Source organism: Podarcis melisellensis (genome assembly GCF_964234715.1).
Source record: "Podarcis melisellensis genome assembly, chromosome: 15".
NCBI classification, from domain to species: Eukaryota; Metazoa; Chordata; class Lepidosauria; order Squamata; family Lacertidae; genus Podarcis; species Podarcis melisellensis.
Genome location: NC_138532.1, coordinates 31,587,876 through 31,611,675, shown reverse-complemented (window position 1 = coordinate 31,611,675; position 23,800 = coordinate 31,587,876).

Here is a 23,800-nt window from a genome sequence, read left to right as displayed (position 1 = left end):
TTATGCTCTTTATTCAGCTCATAGTGGTGAGGAGGAATGAATGAATGTCCCCTCAGAGTATCTGCTTTATATACATTATTTACACAATGGGCTGCACATGATTGGCTAATTCCGGAATTCTACTGAAAGCCAATCAGGTTGTGGATTCACTTCTATCTGGAGCCTGATTGGGTGGTTCCTGCTAACCAATCATACTGCTGCATTGTTCTAGGACCAATCAGGCTGCTGCCTTTTGGAGCCTATTGTTCTAGGACCAATCAGACTGCTGCCTTTTGGAGCCTATTGTTCTAGGACCAATCAGACTGCTGCAGTTTGGATCCTATTCGACTCAGTACATAACACGCCTGAACAAACCATTGTTACTGAGGCAACAATAAACCATGGTTTAAATAAATTGAGCAAGTTGGAGAATACATCTATTTGGACAAAAGAAATCACACGGGGAAGAGGAAACCAAACAGTGGAAATAAAAAGAACAACAAAACCATCATGGGCGGCCTTTGGAAAACTCAGTTTTACAATGAAAAATGAAAATATTTCCTTAGACTTGAAAGCTAAAGTATTCAGTATATGCATATTACCTTTAGTGGAGAACTGGAGACATACAAACAGTTTAAGAATAACACAACATGCCATGGAACATGCGATGTTAGGAATAGCGTTAAAAGATAGAAAAACATAAAACTGGATACGACAAAGATCAAAAGTTAGGGATGTAGTGGAAAAGGCTGAGAAGTTTGAGTAGGGATGTGAGCTGTCTGATTTGACCGCAATGAAACACACCTTAGGTACAGGTACATCCATTTGGATTAGTGGGATGCAGTCCCACATGGTGGGGCTGCCTTTGAAAAATGGTCCGAAACTTTGACTGGTTCAGAGAGCTGTAGCCAGATTGGATGGATGGATATAGATAAATACTTATCCAAAGTTATGCAAAAGTTCATACTCAATACAAAGTATATTTTTTATCATATACCCAAATAAAAGAAATGTTTCTAAAATCTTACCTAAAAAGGAATGGAAGAAGAGAGAAGGGAAAGGGAAAAAGAGGAAAGGAAGGAAGGAAATGAAAAAGAGAGAAAGAGAGAGGAGGGGAAGAAAAGAAAAAATACTTCTCTTTCTCTTTCCTGTAGCTAAATGTAGCATTCACTCATGAAAATCCAGCTATTCAATAAGCCAATATTTTTTTTTCAATCTCCAAATCCCGATATTACAAGTTCATATTCTCTTTCAAGTCCGTAAGAAGATGCCAATCCTTGATAAATGTCAGTAATGATTTTTCTCTAATTAAGCATGTTAACTTGGCCATCTTAGCCGAGTCTGATAATTTTATCAACCATTCCTTCGTAGTAGGTAGGGCTGTATCTTTCCATCTTTGTGCATATCTCACCGCCGTAATCATATAGGAATAATCTTCCATAGTCCTTTTCCAGTTGCGCATCCATTAACCCTAAAAGAAAGAGTTTGGGCTTCAGTTGAATAGCTGCAGCCGGGTTATTGACCAGGGCCAGTTATAAGGAGCAGGCAAGAGCTCCTCTGGCTACTGGTCTGTTTCCAGGCACAATTCCAAGTGCTGGTTATGACTGATAAAGCCCTACATGGTTTAGGTCCAAGCTAACTGAAGATATTGTTGTGAATTGGGGGGCGGGCAGCCTCCCCATAATCCCTCCATTCAGTGAAGGGTCAGAGTTTGAGCAAACACATGGATTCTTGGACTTAACAAGCGCTGGGAATAGCACCAGCTAATTCCCTCAGGAGGCCAGCCTGGGGATGGAGGGTCCTTGGAGAAACAATGGAGCCAATGGCCATCCCATTGGTCCCTCAGTGGAAGTCATCAACCAGGCACAAGGCTCTGCCAGTCACAGAGGGAGGTTGCCAGGGTAACGGGGGACGGTGTGATGTCACTGCAGGAAAAGAGGGTGTCCTTTTCCACAGAGGGGTTTTTTGGCAAGGCATTCTGGGAACGAGAAGGAAGTTGGCACAAATCCATGCAGCGCTGGCTGGAGGAGGCTCATTGAAGGTTTCAGGTGTAAATATGTGGGAGTACTGGGAAATAATTCATAATGAAATGGGGAAAAATGTTTAAAAGCACCCCCAAAAAAACCCAACAACACCAGAGTCCTTTTTGTTAGGGATAATTCAGATGGAAATTCCCAGGTGTCAAAAAAGGTTATTCATGTATGCCATTACTGCAGCCTGTGTTTTGTTAGCCCCAAAATGGAAGACGAGCGAGGTCCCAACCAAAGAATGGCAACTTGAACTGATGGAATATGCACAGCTTGCGGACCTAATGTATAGAATAAGAGAACAAGAAGAAAAAACGTTTAAAGAAGATTGGAACATGTTTATTGAATATATGGGGGTGGGGTTGTGTATATTTGAAAACAATGACAGCATTAAGATAAATTCAGTGTAAATAAGTTCTGATGGATGTAATAATGGTTTAGTTTATGTAAAATATGCAGGGATTTATGTTATGCAAAACAAACCATGGAAAGAGAAGAAGGAAAATCATTGATATGTTAAGCTTGTTTAAATGAATACTCTAAATTGTAAAACAGAAAATTTAATGGGGGGGAATGGAGCTGGGACAGAGCAACGGGAGCTCACCCCTTGCTGACCTTCTGATCGGCAAGCCCAAGAGGCTCAGTGGTTTAGACCAGAGCTCCACCCGTGTCCCATGCAGATAGAAAGACAGACAGAGATAGTTTTCATTCTATCAATGTTTTATTGTTTTTTAATTATAATTCTCTTCCCCCCCCCCCAATGTTTTAGCTGTTCTAATGTTTATCTGTAAGCTGCTTTGAGTCTCTGTCAGGGGAAAAGACAGAGTATAAATATAGAAGAAGAGGAGGAGGAGGAGGAGGAGGAGGAGGAGGAGGAGGAGGAGGAGGAGGAGGAGGAGGAGGAGAAAAAATAAGAACAAGAAGAGGCAACTTAGGCCAGTGGAATAAAGCAGTGTTAGTATGGAGACCCTACAATTCTGAAAGACCAAGAGGATGACCAGGGTTGGCCCAGGATGTTTTGCCACTTGAGCCAAAACAGAAGAAGAGGAGGAGGAGGAGGAGGAGGAGGAGGGCAACAAGCTCAGAAGACAGCGAGCGGCACAGGACCTGTCACTCTTCCCAGCTGTCCCTCAGCCTGCCGCCTGAGGCAACTGCCTCACCTCATGGACAGGCCCAGCCCTGGAGAGCACCACCCATACATTGGGTGGACACGCTAAACAGAGAACAATGGAGAGAACTATATCCAAAGATGGATGCAAGTCAGATGCTGCAAAAGAAGAGGAGAGATACAGATTACCAAATCCATGGGCAGCAGAGCAGGGGGAGCTGTTGCTAACTCAAAATCTGCTGCCGCCTGGCACATGGATTTGATTGATATTGGCACAATTTGTGTATATATAATCGGCTAAAAATCACATTGTCTCAGAACGTGAGACCCAAGTTTATTCATATTGACTCCAGGTGTGTCCAGTTCTGGCTGTGCTTGTCCAATTTGCTTTGTGAGGCGGTTCCGTTTTCCTTTGAGACCCCCACCCTTCCTCTGCCTTCTCCCTATCTCTCGCCATTCCAGGCTCTTTCATCCTGTTCGGCGCTGATGGATCACCGAGTTGCCTTCATCTCCGCAGCCCTTTGGAGTCCCAAGGAGACCCGCAAACACGGCGATGGTCCCTCTGCGCTTGTGACACATCAAAGGAGCTCCAGTTCAAAGGCTGCTGCACAAACACAGATCCGTTTTTCCCCCCTTTAACAAAATCACTTACCGTTCGCTTAAATGATTTCGGGGAAAGGGGAGAGCGTTCAATTGCCTTTTAAACCATCTGCTCTGCAGCAGCAACCAAAGGAGGAACTGGAAAAGGAAGTGGGGGTGAATTCTATTTCATTTTTTTCCATGCAGGCATTAATTAGGAAACGAAGGTACAAGAAGCTAATAGCCTTTTAAATGGAGAAAGAAATTCTCCTGGGGCTACCGTTTGTTCATTAGTTCATTATATTTCATTTCGTTTCATTTCTATGCTGCCTTTCCTTCAAGGAACTTGGTGTGGTGCACCCCATTTTATCCTCAAAACAACCCTGTGAGGTTGGTTAGCTGGGGGTGGTCCCACAATCTTTCTTTTTCCTTAACTGCCGCTTGGAAGCAGCCACTCCAGCAAGCTGCCTCAGTGGAAGAGATGGGAACACCAGTTCATTCAGTCTCCTCCATTGGGCTCTTCCTGTCCCTGAACTGGTGCCCCAACAGCTGGTCCCCAACAGCTGGTCATTATGAGGACTGCTATTTAAGAACTGCTGCCTGAGTTTGCCTTTCTTTTCCTCTGCCCTCCTCATCCCTTTTTCCTTTTATGCTGTGCCTTTTAGGTTGCAAAGTACCTGCTTTATCTTCTTCCTCCGTTTGAGCCTGCCAGTCCAAGCCCAATTGTAGCGGTGCTGTGGGGCTCACTGCATGTCCAGGGTCTAACACTACCAGAGCTACAATTTGCAGAATGGCTTGCCAATCAGAAGGTGGGCAGTTCGAATCCCCGCAATGGGGTGAGCTCCTGTTGCTCGGTCCCTGCTCCTGCCAACCTAGCAGTTCAAAAGCACATCAAAGTGCAAGTAGATAAATAGGTACCACTCCAGTGGAAAGGTAAACGAAGTTTCCATGCGCTGCTCTGGTTCGCCAGAAGCGGCTTAGTCATGCTGGCCACGTGACCCGGAAAAAACTGTCAGTGGACAAACGCAGGCTCCCTCGGCCTATAGAGCAAGATGAGTGTGCAACCCCAGAGTCGTTCGTGACTGGACCTAACGGTCAGGGCTACCTTTACCTTTACCAAGGGGGAAAGCGATCACCTGACAATTCTCAGCACTCTTAAGAAACTGCACTTCCCAGGATGCTTTGGGGTGGAAGCAATGGTCGCTTAAAGTGGTATGATACTTTTTTTAATGCATAACGCAGATGGGGCCTTAGTCATTCTCAGAGCAAATATACTGAAATTAATGGATGCAAGTAATGGGCATATTAATTTCTATGTGTCTGAAACTTAGTTTAACACAAACCTAGACTTCTAAGTGGCCTACGAAGTATAAAAACCAGTTATGCATGCATTGAAATATAAGCATCCATAATTAAAATCTAAAATAAAGCAATCCTATTAAAGCAACAACAGAATGGCTGAAGGACTGGAGCAACTCTCTTATGAGGAAAGGTTGCAGCATTTGGGACCTTTTTCATTTAGAGAAAAGGTGACTAAGAGGTGGCTTGATAGAAGTTTATAAAATTACTCATGGCATAGGGAAAGCTTATAGAGAAACAGTTTTCTCCCTATCTTATAACACTAGAATTCATGGGCACCCAATGAAACTGAGTGTTGGGAGATTCAGGACAGAACGTCCTTCTTCATGCAGTGCATAACTAAACCGTGGAACTCCCTGCCACTGGAGGTGGTGATGGCCACCAACTTGGATGGCTTTAAAAAGAGGATGTGATAAATTCATGTAGAGCAAGGCTCTCAGGGGCTACTAGCCATGATGGCCCTGCTCTGCCTCCATGATCAGAGACAATAATGCTTCTGAATACCAGTTGCCGGAAAACTCAGGAGGGGAGAGGGCTCTTGTGCTCTGGTCTTGCTTGTGGGTTTCCACTGGGGCATTTGGTTTGGCCCCTGTGAGAACAGGATGCTGGACTCGATGGGCCATTGGCCTGATCCAGCTGGCTCTTCTTATGCTCTTGTGTTCATCACAGCAATTAAAACCGGAGATTCAGGTCAGGTTGAGAGACTACACAGGGAACATTGTTTACATCTATGGTGCCCTCCGCAGACCAACAACAGCCACTTCTCTTGATTTTCAGGAAACAGAAAACATCGACCAATTAGTGAGGGAACGAAAACAGCTTCCAGATCTGTGCCAGGTTTCTCTTCCATTCCTCCAGTTGACTGAATCGCTATATCATTCCCCTGACAGGTGAGCTGACCGTTCTTGGTCAGTGATTAAGACATCCGTCATCTGGCCTCGAAGGAGCTGTCAGTTCTCTGCCGTCTCCGAGTATCCGCAAATCGGATGCCGTGGGACACGTAGAAACGTCTTGCAGATATCTCCTGTAAATGGAGGCGGTAGCTTCAGAAAGAACCTCAGGAGCCCGAGCCATTCAGCCCCAAGGGCGAAATCCTGCCACACAGAGGGGCTTGCGTTTACCAGGGGCTGAGTCTTTAGCATAGCAGGCCTGTGGGATACCTTGACAATAGGAATTTGGAAGGGCCAACCCCATTTGCTTTAAGACATCTTCTGAAACCTGTATTGTTCAGACAGAGGTCTATCGAACCAGAGATCCTTTGTCCACCAGCATACCCTCTGGGCGGCTTCCAACAGATATAAAAACATAATTGAACATTAAACATTAAAAAATATTCCCTATACAGGGCTGTTTCTGATGTCTCCTAAAGGTTGCCTAGTTACTTACTTCCTTGGCTCAGGAATCGCATAACTCCATACCCTCCAACATTTTTCTGATAAAAATAGGGGCATCCTAAGGAAAAGTGAAGGGATGAGGGTGGCGCTGTGGGTTAAACCACAGAGCCTAGGACTTGCCGATCAGAAGGTCGGCGGTTCGAATCCCCGTGATGGGATGAGCTCCCATTGCTCGGTCCCTGCTCCTGCCAACCTAGCAGTTCGAAAGCACGCCATGCAAGTAGATAAATAGGTACTGCTCTGGCAGGAAGGTAAACGGTGTTTCTGTGCGCTGCTCTGGTTCGCCAGAAGCGGCTTAGTCATGCTGGCCACATGACTTTGTACGCCGGCTCCCTCGGCCAACAAAGCGAGATGAGCGCCACAATCCCAGAGTCGGCCATGACTGGACCTAATGGTCAGAGGTCCCTTTACCTTTAAGGAAACGTGGGACATTCCAGGATCAAACCAGATACTGGGATTGTCCCTGGAAAATAGAGACACTTGGAGGGTCTGTACCAGTTTCTACTGATGTTTTTCCTTGTTTTTATTCCAGTGTTTTTGGGCTGTACATCACCTGGGGATATTTCATATGAGTGCGTGTTAAATCACTAAAAAAATCTCTTTTCTTCTATGTCTCAGCCCTTCAACGCATTTGAAGAAACTTCTCTTAACCAGGCTCCTTTCCTCCTAGGACTTGTTTTCCATCTTTCCTGCCCTCCCCTCAACCTGTCCAAATGTGTCTACATCCTTATTTAAATTTGATGCTCAGAACTGGACTCAGTCCTCCTGGTGGCTAGTGAAGAATAAAGAGGAGCAATGATATCCCAGGACTTGGAAACTATGGTTCTATTAATGAGATTGTGTGAGCCTTTTTTGCTGCCTCATCACAATAATGGCTTGTGCTCAGATCGTAATTGATTGGGATCCCAAGTTCTTCCTCAAATGGCTCTTTCTACAAACACAAACAGGTGCATGTAGAGAGAGAAAAGCTAAGGAGGCCATATTTTAGGATAGTGAGGGGATCCTTGGCCCCCACCCATCATCACCTCCTCAGTTTGGCCGTTGTCTAGAACCAGCTGCTGACAAGGACTAACAATCCCTCCTCAGCACTCTTTTGGCATTCAGGAAGCATTTATCTTATCTATTTCCAGCATTTCTAATAAATATTCAGGGCGACTTCCAAAAATGAAACGAATAGAGTATCACTGCAATACAGCTTCTGGAGAAAAGATTAAGGGGAGTCCTGATAGCCATTCTCAAATATCCATCATGCATAGGGCCGAAGTGGAAGCAGCAGGCTTATGGCAGGGAAGCAATTTTTGAGAAGCTTCCTGAAGGTACGAGCTGTTGGGAAGTGGGGTTTCTCCAGCAAAGGAGAGCCTACCATCTCCTGAGGCAGTCTGTTCCACTGTCAAACACTTCTTTCCTTTATGAAGCTGCTCCTAATGTGGAGGCCAGATTGTTCCTGGTCACTGCTTTCAGAGAAATTCACGCTACAATGCTGGCCAATTTTCAGGAGGGTTAAAAACTGCAAATTGCCACTGTGTAAGTGGTGGTTTGCAGGGCCAGAGCTCCCCTTCAGAACACCAGATGTTCAGAGAATAAGTCTTGTTGGCCTCTTTTGCTTCTCTCTCTACGCATACTTGCTTGCCTTTGCGGAAAGGAACCCCGAAGCAGAACTTGGAACCCCAAAATTACAATCAATTTCCATGTTCTGTTCAGACTTTTTATTCTGCCTGCATCTCTCTCTCTGCTTCCCTTCCGCCTTTGTGTCTGCTCCACTGCTGCTTCCCTCACAGGTTGAGGCAGCTGAGACACTCCATAATCCCCATTTCTTTTTATATAAAAAAATAGGGCACACCTATGTAAAAAAGGTAAAAGGCAAAAGACCCCTGGATGGTTAAGTTCAGTCAAAGGTGACTATGAGGTTGTGGTGCTCATCTCACTTTCACGCTGAGGGAGCCAGCATTTGTCCACAGACAGCTTTCCAGAACACCATGGTGGAAACCAGAGCACATGGAAACACCGTTTACCTTCCCGCTGCAGTGGTACCTATTTATCTACTTGCACTGGTGTGTTTTCGAACTGCTAGGTTGACAGGAGCTGGGAAAGAGCAATGGGAGCTCACCCCGTTGCAGGGATTCAAACCACCGACCTTCTGATTGGCAAGCCCAAGAGGCTCAGTGGTTTAAACCACAGTGCTGCCCGCATCCACCCTCCAAAAAAATAGGGCACACCTATGTATCACGCCCCAGATACACACCAGCACACATGACCCACACCAGCATTCCCTAATGATGGGGTAAGCTCAAGCCTTCAAACAGAAAAATTCTACAGGAGTCTTGGAGAGCTCTGTAAATGAGATAGAAATACAGATTCCTCTTTCACGGAGAAGAAAACTTTGCAAAGTTATGAGACAGGTTCGGCATCACACACACACACACGGCTTGTGCCTAATCACTCGCCACAGCACTCCCTTCCTCCTCGCAAGGAATCCATCCATCTTGTAATTGAATTGTGTGACATCACTAGCCCAGGAGCCCGGCAGGTCAAATTGAGATAAATTGCTCCAATCCAAGTCCCGGTGGGGACGTGCCGGAGGGAATGAAAGATTCTTTTGCTGGGGGAAAACGCGGCGCTGCTATTTAGATGAGGATGAGGATAAATAATACTATACCTAAGATCAGTAGGTGTTGGAGAGAGAGGCAAGGAATAATCTGGGTCGCGCCAGGCACGCAGGAGAAGAAATCAAGAAATAATAACAATTAATAATAATAACAGCAGAAAGAAATAAGCACCGTCGTCAATAATAATAGAAGGAAATGAGGATAAACTGAAAGCGACTATGTGGCTATAGATTTAGGAAGGCAGTAAATAATTGCACAGGAAAAAGCCATTCAATAGATGGTTAACTCATTTGACCATGAAGAAGGTTCAGAATCCCCGGAGTGAAATATGGTCAAGGTTCCACTGGCCGGTGATGGCAGGGGGTGTGGGGACACCAGTGAGGTCATCCACACAGAGACAGAGAGAATGCTTGGCACCAGCAGACCTGGCCTGCGAGAGCCCAATTCCCCTGGCACATCCCAGGAACAGGTTTTCTGTCAGTTTTGGTTTCTCTCGGGTCACATTCACAACATTTATTTATTTATTATTTATTTATATTTTGATTCATTTTCACAAAAACATTAACATTACTTTTAAGGGGGAAAAGCCAAAAAAGAAAACATTTAAAACATATATATATGTGTGTGTGTGTGTGTGTGTGTGTGTACATACACAATCCATATTGAATCCACAATATGGGATTACTTGAATCACCTGACTTCCCTCCACCTCCTCCCTTGGTTCCTTTATAATATTCTCATTCATGCATGTCAATAAAATCGTTATCTCTGATTTACTTCAGATTTTTGTACATGGTGTCTATAATATTACAAGTGGGTTGTTTTTTAAAAAAAATTCCTGCTAATGTATTAATTTGTGTACATTGCTTTTGTAAAAGCACAACATACATTTAAAATGCTATGTTAACAATTTGAACAGTCGTGGCTTCCTGCAAAGGGCTGTGGGAGCTGTAGTCCTTTAAGGATGCTGAGAGTTGCCAGGAGGTTTCTATTCCCCTCACAGAATTACACTTTTCAGAGTGTTTAGCAACCAATCCTCCTTCAGAGGGGGGTCAATTTATATGGCTGCCACGGTCCTTATGTATCTGTGTCTTTTGATGAACTGAGTGGAAGACTATGAGTCGTGGGGGTGGCGAGAGAAAGAGAGTGTGTGGATTCAACAGTGCTTAGCTTCATTTTGGTTGTTGGTTTGTTAATGTTGTCAATGCTGTTTTGTGGGTTATGAGTGCTGTAACGCTTTGTGAATTTTATAACATGACTTTCCTTGTGGTTTTGCTGTTTTTGAGCGCAATTTTAAGTTCTTTTGTTAATAGTGGTTTATAGAAGGTGGTTGTTTTAACTGGTGGTTTGTAATTGTTTAACTGTGTATTTGTTCATTATTTTATACGGTTTGTGTTGTAATCGTGATGTCCCTGTTATTTATTGGGTGCACACGGCTTTGCGATTCATGCGGGTGAAAAGTGGTATAGAAATATAATAAATGAAATGAATGAAAATAAGAACACCAGAAAAGCCTGCCTGCTGGATCACACCAGTGGATCCAGTCCATTCTCACAACAGCCAACCAGATCTTCATGGGAATCCCCTAAGCAAAATCTGAGCGAAAGATCACTCTCTCTGTTAGTAACTCGTGTTGAGACGCAGACTCGCCATGTTGATGTTTAATTGTGATTGATACTGCCTATTTTACAACGAATTCAAAACGTTTGCGCTACCCCAAGCGAGGTGTGTAGCTGGATTTGTCACATTACGCTTTGAAGTGAATTGATATTGGATCATCTTCCATAATGATGAGGCGTTTTGTATTCTTTCCCTCCAGTTCTGTGTGGGTCGATGGAGGGGCATTTATCTGGCACGGGGGCTTACAAATGAAACTAACCGACAAATTCTAATGGGATAAACTAATCGCAAACATAGCTGTAAAATGATAGTAATGAAAAATAAAATCCTGTTCTCTTGAAAGAACACAATTTATAATTCCAGATGTAAAACGTTTCAACCAATGTAAAGCTACACAATTTGAATCCTGTTTGGTAGCTTCTTGCAGCTAAAGTCTGTTAAGAGGCCCCTTCAGTTGTTAAGCATTTTTTAGGGTTGAACTTGTTGAGCTTTTAGCTTTTTTAAGGATTTGACCCCAAGAAATAAACTGCCACAGGGGCCAGATAAAACTGGCTGGGACACTGAATTAGACCCCCAAAATGGACTTTGAACCATGGGTAGGCAAACTAAGGCTCAATCACCTAAATCCGGCCTGTGTAAAGAGTAGAATGTGCCCTTTTATTTAAAATGCATCTCTGGGTTATTTGTGGGGCATAGGAATTCGTTCTTTATTCTTCTTTTTCTTCAAAATATAGTCTGGCCCCCCACAAGGTCTGAGGGACAGTGGACCGGCCCCCCTGCTGGAAAAGTTTGCTGATCCCTGGTTTAGACATACTGCCCGCTCCTCCACTGGCTCCCTATGGAGCTTCTCTTTGCAAATGAATCTTATTAGTTTTCCAATATTCCCCCATTAATAGCCAATTTATAACAATATCAATTAATTCCCATGGAGCTTCTCCCCTTTGGAGGAGTCTCACAACCTTATGTGGAGGCTCTTCCAGCACAAATGAGGCTCTTCTCTGCTGGCCCTTATGTACAACCTCTGTGGCAAAACTCTTTTTCATTGCAGGGGTTGGACTAGATGACCCTTTGAGTCCCTCCCAACTCTACAATTCTATGGATTGCATGTAAAAAATGAGGACCCTGTCCTTTTGCACCACTTGGCAACCATTTCTATGTTGGTATTTTTAGGTTAATGTTTGCTATTGGTTTAAAAAGAATAAAAGAATAATTCCCTGGATGCCTAGATCCAGATATGAGGCAAATATTCTTTTGGCGAGAGAGCCCCAGCAGAGATTTAAAATGACAAAACATGCAGCAAAGTAAAGCATGGAAATAAAGGCTGTTAGACCTGTAAAATATCCCTGTCTAAGCTTCTTTCCAAAGTTAAAATTGGTTTACTTACTAATTCATCAAAGGTCAGATTCATGTGCTTTTTCATACAACAGCAAGAAAACGCAGGCAGTACAACTTAGCTGATGTTGCGTGGCCCCGGGGGCAAGGCGGTGTACTTGCGAAGATGTATCTCAATACAACCAGGTTACCAAAAATAGACGTAGGCGTGGGAATGTCCCAGGTAGGCGTGGGAATGTCCCCTGGCAGAAACCCAAGGGAGTGTAGACAATATTGAGCCAAATGGACCATCACCCTGAATTCCCAGGGTAGATTACAGAAATTGAAATGTGATATTAAAAACAGTTTGAAGCAACTTAGCAGAAATAAGCTGGGTTCTAAAAATAGATACTTTCGGGTATTTGGGACCTAAGTCATGTAGAGTTTCGTACAATAATATGAGCACCTTGAAATGGAGCTGGAAATGAACTGGCACCCTATGCAGCTCATTTAGAAAAGGGGTTATTCGAGATCTAAATGGAACCCCAGCCAGTAATCTGGCTGCTGCATCTTGGACCAATTGAAGTTTCCCAGTTATTTTGAAGATAAATGATGTATAATTTCCCCGGTTTGCATCATGTATACAGGTCACCAGTTCCTGTTTCTCTGGGTGCAGGTTTATTTATTCTTTTTTGTTTCATTTTTCACATCTAATCTATTTTTAGCATGCCTATTGTGTGCATGGAGGATAGTTCATTTCTATTCTTTATGTAGGGCTTTCCAATCTCTACAGTGCTCCTCCATCAAGGACCTAGTAGCTTCGGCTTTGCTGGTGAAGGCTGTTTTTCCTTTGTTGGCCCTTATGAAAGGAGCAGAGTCCTCCTCTAGGGCTGAGGGCGCTGGTGGGAACTTTGAGCCAACACGTCTTGGTACATGTGACACAGTTTGTGAAACAATCCAACACTCTTGGATAAAGCTGAATGGCCAAGTGTTGTGAGTGGGGAAGAATGAATGAAATGTTGGCCTTGAAAGAGGGGTGTTTGTGTGAGTGTGTTTGAATATGAGTATAAAACCGATTGATTGTGTGACTGCAGGACATTGTTTATTGCTTTCAGTTTATGGATCAATGGTCTCGATAGTAAAATTCATGTTTTAGGGGTTGTTTTTAAAAGTTTAAAAGTTTTAAAAATTGCTGTTTTAGGGGTTGTTTTTAAAAGTCTGGAATGGATTTATCCATTTTGCATTACTTTCTATAGGAAAACGTGTCTTGGTTTTGTAACACTTTGGTTTTGGAATGGACTTCCGGAACAGATTAAGTTTGAGAACTAATAATAATAATAATAATAACAACAATAATTTATTATTTACACCCCGCCCATCTGGCTGGGTTTCCCCAGCCCCTCTGGGCGGCTTCCAACAAAGTATTAAAATACAGTGGTCTGTTAAACATTAAAAGCTTCCCCAAACAGGGCTGCCTTCAGATGTCTTCTAAAAGTCTGGTAGTTGTTCTTCTCTTTGACATCTGGTGGGTGATACCACTGTTCTGTCTTCTTCTTCCTCCTCCCTGGAAGGGTCAGGATGGGGAGGTGGTCTCCACCACTTCTCCTCTGCCCAGTCCCCGGCACTATGCTCTGGTTGTACATGTGTGTAGATAAAAATATCCTAAAGACACCACCGTCTCCATTGACCTTCATGTCAAAGAAACCAAAGTGCAGGCGACGTTGGAGTCTTTTGCCACTCACAGGTTGGGGGTGCACATAACAGTCTATAATCTACCACCCAGAATTCAGCCCAAACCACCTCAGGCTCCTCTTGGCTTCAGCCAGGAGCGCTGCAACTTTCTGAGATTTCGAGCAAGGCAATGGAGACGTATTGCTTGTGGCCTGGCGACATGCTGCTGGCATGATTCCCACACACGCTGGCATTGGTTGTAGCAGAAATTAGCTATTAATCTCCACAACCGCTTTACCTTGCGACCTTCATTCTGAGAAGGGAAATCTAGCAATAAAGAAATAAAGCGAGTGAGTTCTGTGGTGAAAGACTGGGCGAGGAGCCAGGGCATTTAGAGGAAATGAGGCGATGGGCCAAAGCATCAACTAGACCCTCGGTTCTGATTTTGGATCGTTCCCTGAGTGGTGACAGACTCTAGGGCTTCCAGTGTTTAGCCAGGGTTTGGTTTCCTTGCAAAACTGATGCAGGAGAACTGAACTTAAGGGGGGGGGGTGAGAAACTGGAGAGAGAGAAAATGAAATTAACAGATTTCTCTACCAAAGCATGATGAGGACAAGTGGCACATTATTGTGATCAAAAATCGGTGAGAGTGGTTTCAGACCAGAAGTCTGGATGGTGGAATTCCTAGTGCATGGTCCTGTTTCCCGCAGGGCCCTTTCAGCCGCCATCTTTCCTGGACCTAGCAAGTGTCAGGACTTGGAATCAAAGAATCATAGAATTATAGAGTTGGACTTCTTTAGGAGTTGAAAGTGGACTGCCCGTTTGACTCCCCTATGGTCAACTCCCCTATGAAGAAAGGTTGTAGCTTTTTGGACCTTTTCATTTAGAGAAAAGGTAAGAGGTGACAAGACAAAAGATGATAAAATTAGGCATGGCATGGAGAAAATGGATAGATTTCCCCCCCCTCCCTCTCTTCTACCTACGGGACCGCCTCTCCTGGTATGTCCCACAGAGGACCTTACGGTCTTCAAATTAAAAACATCTTGGAGATCCTGGGCCACAGGGAGGTTAGGCTGGGCTCAACCAGAGCCAGGGCTTTTTCGGCTGTGGCCCCGAACTGGTGGAACGCTCTGTCGCAAGAGACTAGGGCCCTGCGGGGCTTGACATCTTTCTGCAGGGCCTGCAAGACAGACCTGTTCCACCAGGCCTTTGGCCAAGATACAGTCTAACCCCCTCTCTCCTTCTGTAATCTTCATAGAACTCTATTTTTTTATATAAAATATTTATTGAGATTTTATATAATAGAACAATCATCACAATCAAACAAACCAAAAAAAAAGAAAGAAAAAAAAGCCAATAGGAGAAAAACAACCCAGTCCAACATGACCAAAAAAAAATACAATAAAAACATAAGAAAAGAATAAGAATAGACTGAAAAAACAAAGAAAAAAGAAAATCTAGTTTTTTGCTTATTATTTTTGTAACCCTCTTTCCTGACTTCCTCACGTCTCCGCTTTCTGTGTTTCCCTTTACACAATCAAATTCAGCAATTCCTTACCCTCTTTCAAATCTTATTCAATATTATACATTTTCAACCTATTATGTCTCCAATTTTTCCTTTCCTTTCCTTTTAAATCCATTTTTACATATTCTTTATAACTTAATCCCTTATATCACTTTGATAAGTTTCGACATAATTTTACTCTGGTCCTCTCATCCTTTTCGCTTAAAACATTTTTACATATTCCTTTTAGAACTCTAGCCCAGTGGTTGCCATTAATTTGATTCTGAACTGTATTTCAATTAATTGACTGTGATTTTATGTAAACTCTGCTATTTTTTGCTGTTGTTAGCCGCACTGATATAAATTATTATTATTATTATAACACTAGAACTCACGGATATCCCATGAAGCTGAATGTTGGAAGACTCGTGACATGTAAGAGAAAGTCCTTCTTCACGCAGCACAGTTAAATGATGGAACTCCCTCCCAAAGAAGGCGGGGATAGGCACCAACTTGGATGGCTTTAAAATAGGTTTAGGGAATTAATGGAGGAGAAAGCTCTCAATGGCCACTAACCACAATGGCTATGCTCTTCCTCCACGGCCGAAGGTAGCGATACTTCTGAATTCCATTTGCTGGAAAGCACAGGAGGGGAGAGAGAGGGCTCTTGTCCTTGGTTCTTGCTTGAAGGTTTCCCACAGGCATCTGGTTGGCCAATGTGAGAATATGATGCTGAATTAGATGGACACTGGCCTGATCCAGGAGGTTCTTCTTCTGTTCTTACACCCACTGACCTTACTGCAAGTTAGCTTGCTTGTCTTCAGGGGCAAATGACTTAAGAGGAATATTCATAGGAAACTGCCTTGGACAGAGTCGGACATTGACCCATCTACCTCAGCATCGTCTACACTGACCGGCAGCAGCTCTCCAGGGTTTCAGAGATGTCATCCAGGATTATCTGTGAGGATGAGGATGTTGATGCATGCAAAGCAGATTGTCTAATCCTGTGCTATGGACACCCTTAGACTTGGGAATCTTCTACTGCATTTAAAGGGACTTTGGGATTGTCTCCCTTTGGAAATGTAGCTGATCTGATATAACAACATGAACAGAAGTTTCAGCAAACCTGCAGACGGACAGCAGGTGCTTCAAAGTTCTGAAGAAACATCAGGAGGGCAAGATTGGCCCAGGGTCAATGTGGGTGGGTTGCCACGGTAACAATGACTTGCCCTCCTTTGCGACATCTTTTGCTTCTCACTTAAAAGCCACCAACTGCAAGGGTCCATTGTGGGTTAGTGAGGAGAGATCAGGAGAGACAGAGGTGTGGATGCAGTTGGCGGAAGGAGATTTAGGATTTTCTCATTTTGACTTTTATTTGATTTATTTGATTTTTTAAATCTGATTTTAATTGTTTTAATTTTTAATTTAATTTTAATTGTTTCTATTTTTTATTTTAATATTTTTTTACTTTTGTTCTTTATTTTAATAATTTATTTTAATTTTACACACACACACACACTTTTGTTCTCTATTTTAATTTTTTATTCTTTATTTTAATATTTTTTATTTTCCATTTTTATTTTAGTGCACACCTGTGCATATTATATTCATTTTGTATATGGAGGGATAGGTAGAGTTAGGCATAGGATTAGGGCTGGGCTTAGGGTTTAGGTTTAGGGCTGCGGTGGAGTGGGGTGAGGGTTGGAGTTAGGTGTGGGTGGGCATCTTAGCTAGTTAGGGAGTGTAGACAGGAGGGAGGGACTTTTTCTGGACACCATGTTCACACTGTAAGTAGGATTTCTTCCCCTTCTCTTTGTCTCCTGGGGTGGGGTCCTGGGATCCCCTGCACAGCCTCAGCCCCCTGAAATCGCCTCGGCCAGTAGCTCTCCTCCCGAAGAGCTCAGCTCCTCCACACTCTTTCCCATTTCCTCTCCCATCTCATCAATTACGTTCATTATTGTCAGGGAACTGCCATCGGAGCCAGAGGCAGAGGAAAGGCTCCAGAGCGATGCTGGAGAGGGTCCCATCAGGGAGAGAGGCAGCCCATCTGCTGGGGAAGGAAATCAGCGTAACACCAGGGGTGAAGGGGGGCAGATGGGGAATCGGAGAGAAGGCTCCAGGACTCTTCCCCGGAGACCAGTGGGGAGAGCACGGGTCCTCCGCTGCCCACACCCTCCCTGTGCAGAAGACTTCCACGCAGGGAGAGTAGGAGGAGACTTGGCGTCAAAGAACTTCTTTGCTGGAAGAAGGTCAAGAAACGTCCACTGACGGATTCTGCCAGCGACTGAAACAGCCACGAAGTGAAGGGCTGTCCAGACAGAAAGGGTTCAACCAGGTAACCTAGCCAGGAGTGGCGGCAACTTACGCACGAGCAACCCCTATAACCATTACAATTATTTACATTCATAGGCCATCTATCCTCCAAGGAGCTCAAGATGGCATATATGGTTCTCCCCACCTTCACATCAACCCTGTGAAATAGGCTAGGCTGAGGGAAAAAGACTGGGCAAAGGTCAATTAGTGAGCTTCATGGGGATTTGAACCCTGGCCTTCCAGGTCCTCCTAGTCCAGCACTCTAACCGCTACATGTCTCCCCACCTCGATCTTCCATCTCTCCAACAATCAAGCCCAATACGCATTCTCCCCTCTTACTGTGGGTCTCTCTGTCTCTAAGCAAGACTCTACTACCTTCTTCTCTCAGTTGCCCAACATTCTTCTGCTCATCTTCTTGAACCCATCTATTGGACTCCTCCCTCTCTGGGCAGGGCTGTCCTCAAAAAACTAGGCAGAAGCGGCCTTTAAATGCTGGCAATACTTCTCTTTCCTTTGGGGTGGAGTGTAGCAATCCCTCACGGGATATAGCATAGCAGGAAAAGTAGAGCAAAGGCCTGTTTAGTCCAGGGGCCAACCAGATGTCTCCAGGAAGCCCACAAGGAATAGCCCAATCCTGTTGGTTGTCCTCTAAAAGGTGGCTTCAGTGGTACACTGCCTCCAGACCTGGAAGTTCTACATACTGTAGCTATTTCAGATCATAACCGTAAATACTCTCCTCTTCCTCCATGAATAGGTGTGACCCCCTCTTTCCAACCTTGCAAGCCAGTTGTCCTTTGCACATATTTCGGCTGCCAATTTAACAAACCAATTAAGTGTTTTGTGAAGAAGTGCCCATCAATGTTAATGAATGACCCAAAGCTCTGCTGTTCGATGGGGCAAAAACCTCCCCCGCCTCCCTATTTATTTTATTTGTTTGTTTTGTAAAATTTATATACCACTTTATTGTATATATATAAAAATTAAAAACCTCTAAGCAGTTTACAAGAAGGTAAAACAATGTAGGTGTTATAAGTCAACAAGGCCTTGCTCCTGTCAGCAATCACATTGCTGCATCCTTCACTAACTGCAGCTTTCATTCAACGGCAGAAAGATGGAAGGAATTGGTAGAGATGTACCGGCAATTCTCTTTTTTAACAACAACAATAATAATTTTTATTGAGTTTTGCACAAATTTTCTAATGTAACAACTCCAAAACCACATAACAAATCTTTGTCTATCACAGGCTAAGACTTTCTTCAACCCCTTCTAATGGTTTTCTAAATTTCTTTCTAATTTTGCATTTTATTACCATGCTTATTGCTGTAAATCCAATCTTACATCAGTTAATCTTAGTCCTTTTCACAATAATTTATATAGTCCTCCTTACAAAACTTCTTGTAATCCTACAAGCGATGTTAGGTAAATACAGTTATCTTTCAAATACAACTCCTGCCAACCTAGCAGTTCGAAAGCATGTCAAAAGTGCAAGTAGATAAATAGGTACTGCTCCAGTGGGAAGGTAAAAGGGTTTCCGTGCGCTGCTCTGGTTCGCCAGAAGTGGCTTCGTCATGCTGGCCACATGACCCAGAAGCTGTACGCCGGCTCCCTCAGCCAATAAAGCGAGATGAGCGCCACAACCCCAGAGTCGGCCACGACTGGACCTAATGGTCAGGGGTCCCTTTACCTTTTACTTCAAATACAACATAAATTTCTTCCAGTCCTTTAGGAAAGTCTGGTCAAGCTGGTTTCGAATTTTTCCTGTTAGTCGTGCCAGCAATTCTCTATTAGGCTAAACGTATTTCTGTCCTGCATCATCTCTTCTAGGCTCAGGCAACTGAGAAATTTTATGAACATCAAGAGGAGCAACAAAGTGGCCCCGCTCCAGCGCCAGGAGCAGCCTGTGGCAACAGGTGAGCAAGTGCCCTGCCGCCGCCGCCATTTTTGGGAAGGGCAGGAATAGGCTAGGGTGGCAGCTCAGAGTATAGGATTTGTGGGGGAGGGGAAGCTAGAAAAACAAAATAAAAAGAGCCAGACTGCTGGATCCGACCCAAGGCTTATCTGGTCCAGCATCTGGAAACCCACTCCAGTGGGCAGCCAGTTTTGTGGGGTCTGATGAAGATGCTATTGACTGAGAAAAGAGAAAAGGCATTTCTGGAGGAAGCAGGTGGCAGAGGCAGCTGATAGGATAGGGCTGGGTGACAGTTGTCAGTTAGAGGGCCACATTCTCTTGTGAGCCACATTCTGGGGGGTGCAGGCCAAGACTGGTCCCCAAGGCCTGGGGTTTACCAGCCCTGTAGTAGGAGTGTAGAAGCAGGGAACTCAAGGAAAAGATTCTTGGAATAATCTTGGAAGCTGCTAAGGGATGAACTAACTTGTCCCCATGTCCTTCTCTTGTTGCAGTTGTGCCACAGCTCTTCAAGGCTTTTTCAGAGCCTGAGATTAGTACTGGGGGAAACAAAAGAGTAGGGACTGGATCCCTCAGACCCTCTGCCCACTGACTGTGGTCTTTGCCCCCAATTCTGCAGTCTCTGAAGCGGAAAAGCCCTCACCTCACTATGAACTAAGAGCCTGACTTTTGCCATTTCAGCCACTGACCTTGAAAAGCTGTTTCTTTTAACAGATAAGGGTTGTGGTGGTAGTGTAGCCTTTTTAGGCCTTTTTCATGGGTAGGAAGAGCATTGCGCCCGGGGAAGGGAAGGAGGAGTCAACAGAGACACCAAAGGGTTAAACCAGAGAAAAAGCTGTTTATTCTACCTTCCGGGCTGGTAGAAGGATCATTCACAGCAAGCACAAACCGAAAACATTTTACAAGCAGGTTCCCCCCCCCCATTTTTTCAAATCCCCCTTCCCTCCCAATCTCCTGAACTTGCATAGAATTGTTTCTCTCTCTTGTTCTACTGGCGCAGTTCCCGGATAAAGTTGCAACAAGCTATGCGCGGCCGGCAAGGTCAAAGGCCTGGGAAGCACAGAGCATTGTTCTTCTCAACGACCTTTGTTACAGCAGAGCAAAATGCTTAGCTAATGCTTTTAACTACTGAGAAAGTAATTCTGAAACATCTTGAGGCTTGAGGCCTGGTTGGGGGGGGGGTGACTACACAGGCCTAGGTGGGGTCACCCATCCTCACCTCCTTCAGTAGCGCAGGGCTCTGGGATAAGCTTGGTGTGGGGAACAGCAGTCGCCAATGATAAGAAGCTGAGGGAACTGGCTGCCAGCAGCGTGGCTTATGCCAAAAGGTTCCCTGACCTCAAAGTAAGCAGCTCACTTTCGTATACTCATTTCTTTGAATACTTCCACCCCACACCCTCTAAGAGGCTCCCAAAGCAACTAATGCAAATAATGTGTGTCCCTGGGGTGTCAGGATGGTGCCAGAGGCATGTCCGGCCCTTTTCCCTGGTGCTGCCCTTCCACCTCTGCCCAGGAGGCTGCAGGGCCCATGGAGGTCCTCTGGGGCAAGCGGTTGAGCCCAAGCCTGAGGGAGGCTAGTCTTTCCTGGCTAGGGCCTGCTTCTGGGTTCTCTCGCACCTGTTAATGGTGGGTTTTGTAGTGTCACAAAAGGCATCTGATCCAGCTTTCTCTTTCCTCTGCAGAAGGCAATAGTCCAATGACAGCTGTCATGTATGTGGCCAGCACCCGAAGAAGGTAACCGAGTCTCCACACCTTGGGGATGCAGAGTGTGTCCACAGAGCTGACGTTTCACTTATTAGCTTTATTGTTCGACATCCCAGACCTTCTTGTAGTGTTTGCTGTGCCTTGCTGGCCTTTTCCACTTGGCCTGAGAAGGCAGGGCCCTGACTGACTCCAGCTACTAAAATGGCGTCTCTCCCATTCTGGGACCAGACTCAGAAGGAGGGGAGGGGGTTACCTGAGGCTGTATAACCCTCCGAAAACCCCTAAAGGCAGTCAGGGGACAAGGGCACCTGTCATTGCAAGACACAGAGCTCCTTCACCATTTGGAATATTGGATCAAAATTAAAGGTGCCTCTAGATATGTGGACAGTGAGGTGTGATCTGAATGAGACTATCGAGATTGAGGGATGAAATTAGAGGGTCCTGCCTTGATTAAAAATGGAGAGAATTATTAATTTTATTATTATTATTTAAAGTCTGCAGGGGCTTAACACCTACCCCATCTGGATTTAAGAAATGAAAGTATCACAAGTGAGGTCTGTTGAAGGACAACTGGAAGTTTGTGAAATGCTTGAAATTCTTTTTCTAAAATGTATTGCAGACTAAGAGAGGACCGGACATAAATTTCCAACTTAGTGAACTGTGCTGATATCAGACTATAGACATTACAATAGACTATAAGTGATGAGAGGGGAACCATTGTCTGGAAAATAAAGAAAATTGTACAGGAAGATTTTTGGATAAATGGATCTGGCATGCTAGCAGGTTTTAAGGTTAACCGTCAGGAAAACAAAATGACTATAGACTAGCAAAAGACTGATGGAGAAAACTGGATTTAAAAGTGAAAAATAAATAAATAAAGTATTTATGTTTTACTGTATGAACTGTATGTTATTTCAAAATAATTTTGTTAAGACATGGATGGAAATCCAAAAGGGTATGTTAAGATGGGAAAACTAAAACTGTCCTTGCTGGGTAGAATTTCTGTGATAAAGATTATACTTTCTCCCTCCCGGTTATTAAGGAAATTCAGGCAACTGTTCCCAGAGTGGTTTAATTATCAATCCCTCCTCCCAGGGAATTGTAGCTCTGTGTGGAGAGTATAGGGTTCTCCTAACAACTCTTGGCACCCTTAACAAACTACAGGTCCCAGAATTATTTGCATGCAGCGGCGACTGTTGAAAGTGGTGCTTTAAATGCAGGGTGTGAATGAGGCCTCAGAATCTGTACACTCTAGTAACTGCCAAACCAATTTCAGTGTTTTAAAAAGCCGCTGTTCCCCTTTATCTCCGCCTTTTCTTCTTGGTGCTTCCCAAATAGCCGTTATTAAGCAGATACAAGTCTCATGCTTCTCCTGTCTGTTACAGGTTTATGATTTTCTCAGCCTCCTCTGGGGGACTGCTTCTTGCCAGAAAGGAGACTCTGATCGATGGCAGTCGAGTGTCTTTTATGCTTGGTGAATGGCAGGGAAGGCTGCTCTAGAGTTGGGCATCTTCCCACCCGCCCTGCCCCGCATCACTGACACCAACCAGGAAGAAATGGAGAAAAAGCAAGATTGTCCTCCTTCAGTGATTTCTCTCCTGCTGAGTTAGGCCTGATGGCATGAGGAGGGCATGGCAAACATCTGAGAGGCTGGCACACAGAAAACGGAGGCTTCTGAGGCAGGTGTCAGGGCTGGGTATCTGCGGAAGTGTGGGTACCTGTAGGCCGACTCCTGCAGCATCTACTTCTCATCCTTGCTGTTCCTGCCTGTCCACTTCCCCTGTCCAGGAACACATTAAGAGCCTGCCTGCTGAATCAGGCCAATCCCCCATCTCCAGTCCAGCATCCTGCTCTCTCAGTGATAACTGGATATGTCTACCCTGGTAAGGAAGAGACTGAGAGGAGGTATAATAGCCATCTTCAAATATTGTTAGGGCCGTCACATGGAAGATGAAGCAAGCTTGTTTTCTCCTGCTCCGGAAGGTAGGACCTGAACCAATGGCTTCAAGCCACAGAGATTCCGACTAACCATCAGGAAGAGCTTTCTGACAGCAGAACAGACTCTCCTTCCTTGGGAGGTTTTTAAGCACAGGTTGGATGGCCATCTCACATGTATGATCTAGTTGAGATTCCTGCATTGGAGGAGGTTGGACTAGATGACCCTCAGGGTCCCCTTCCAACTCTACAATTCTATAAACCTCAGAATGTATCATAAATTGGTATCGTAGTGGCTTTATGATGTGAAGAGGGTCTTAGTATCTCACTGCCGAATTTCAACCACCATATAAACAAGCAGGGAAAGAATCTGCATTCCAGGGACAGCATGACACCTACAGGCAGAAGCAACAGATTCAGGGGGCTGGAGGAAGTATCTGCAAACTATTCCCCTCCAAGCTGCCAGTGGTCACAACTTTACAGACCCTGCCCTCCAGTAAAATTCCTTGAATATACATGAGCCCAGAAGGGAAAGTGTTTTGCTATCTTGTCAGACATGTTCCATGTGTTTATTCAAACATCCAGCCTTTCTACCTTTAGCCTGTACAACACACTGCCAGACGCTCCAAGTGTCCCTATTTTCCAGGTATGTCCATGATTTCGAGAAGACATCCCAGTTTCTGATTTGTTCCCGGAATGTCCCACTTTTCCTTAGAATGTCCCTATTTTCATTGGAGAAATGTTGGAGGCTATGAAGTTATCTGACCCCCGAGCAGTCTGAAG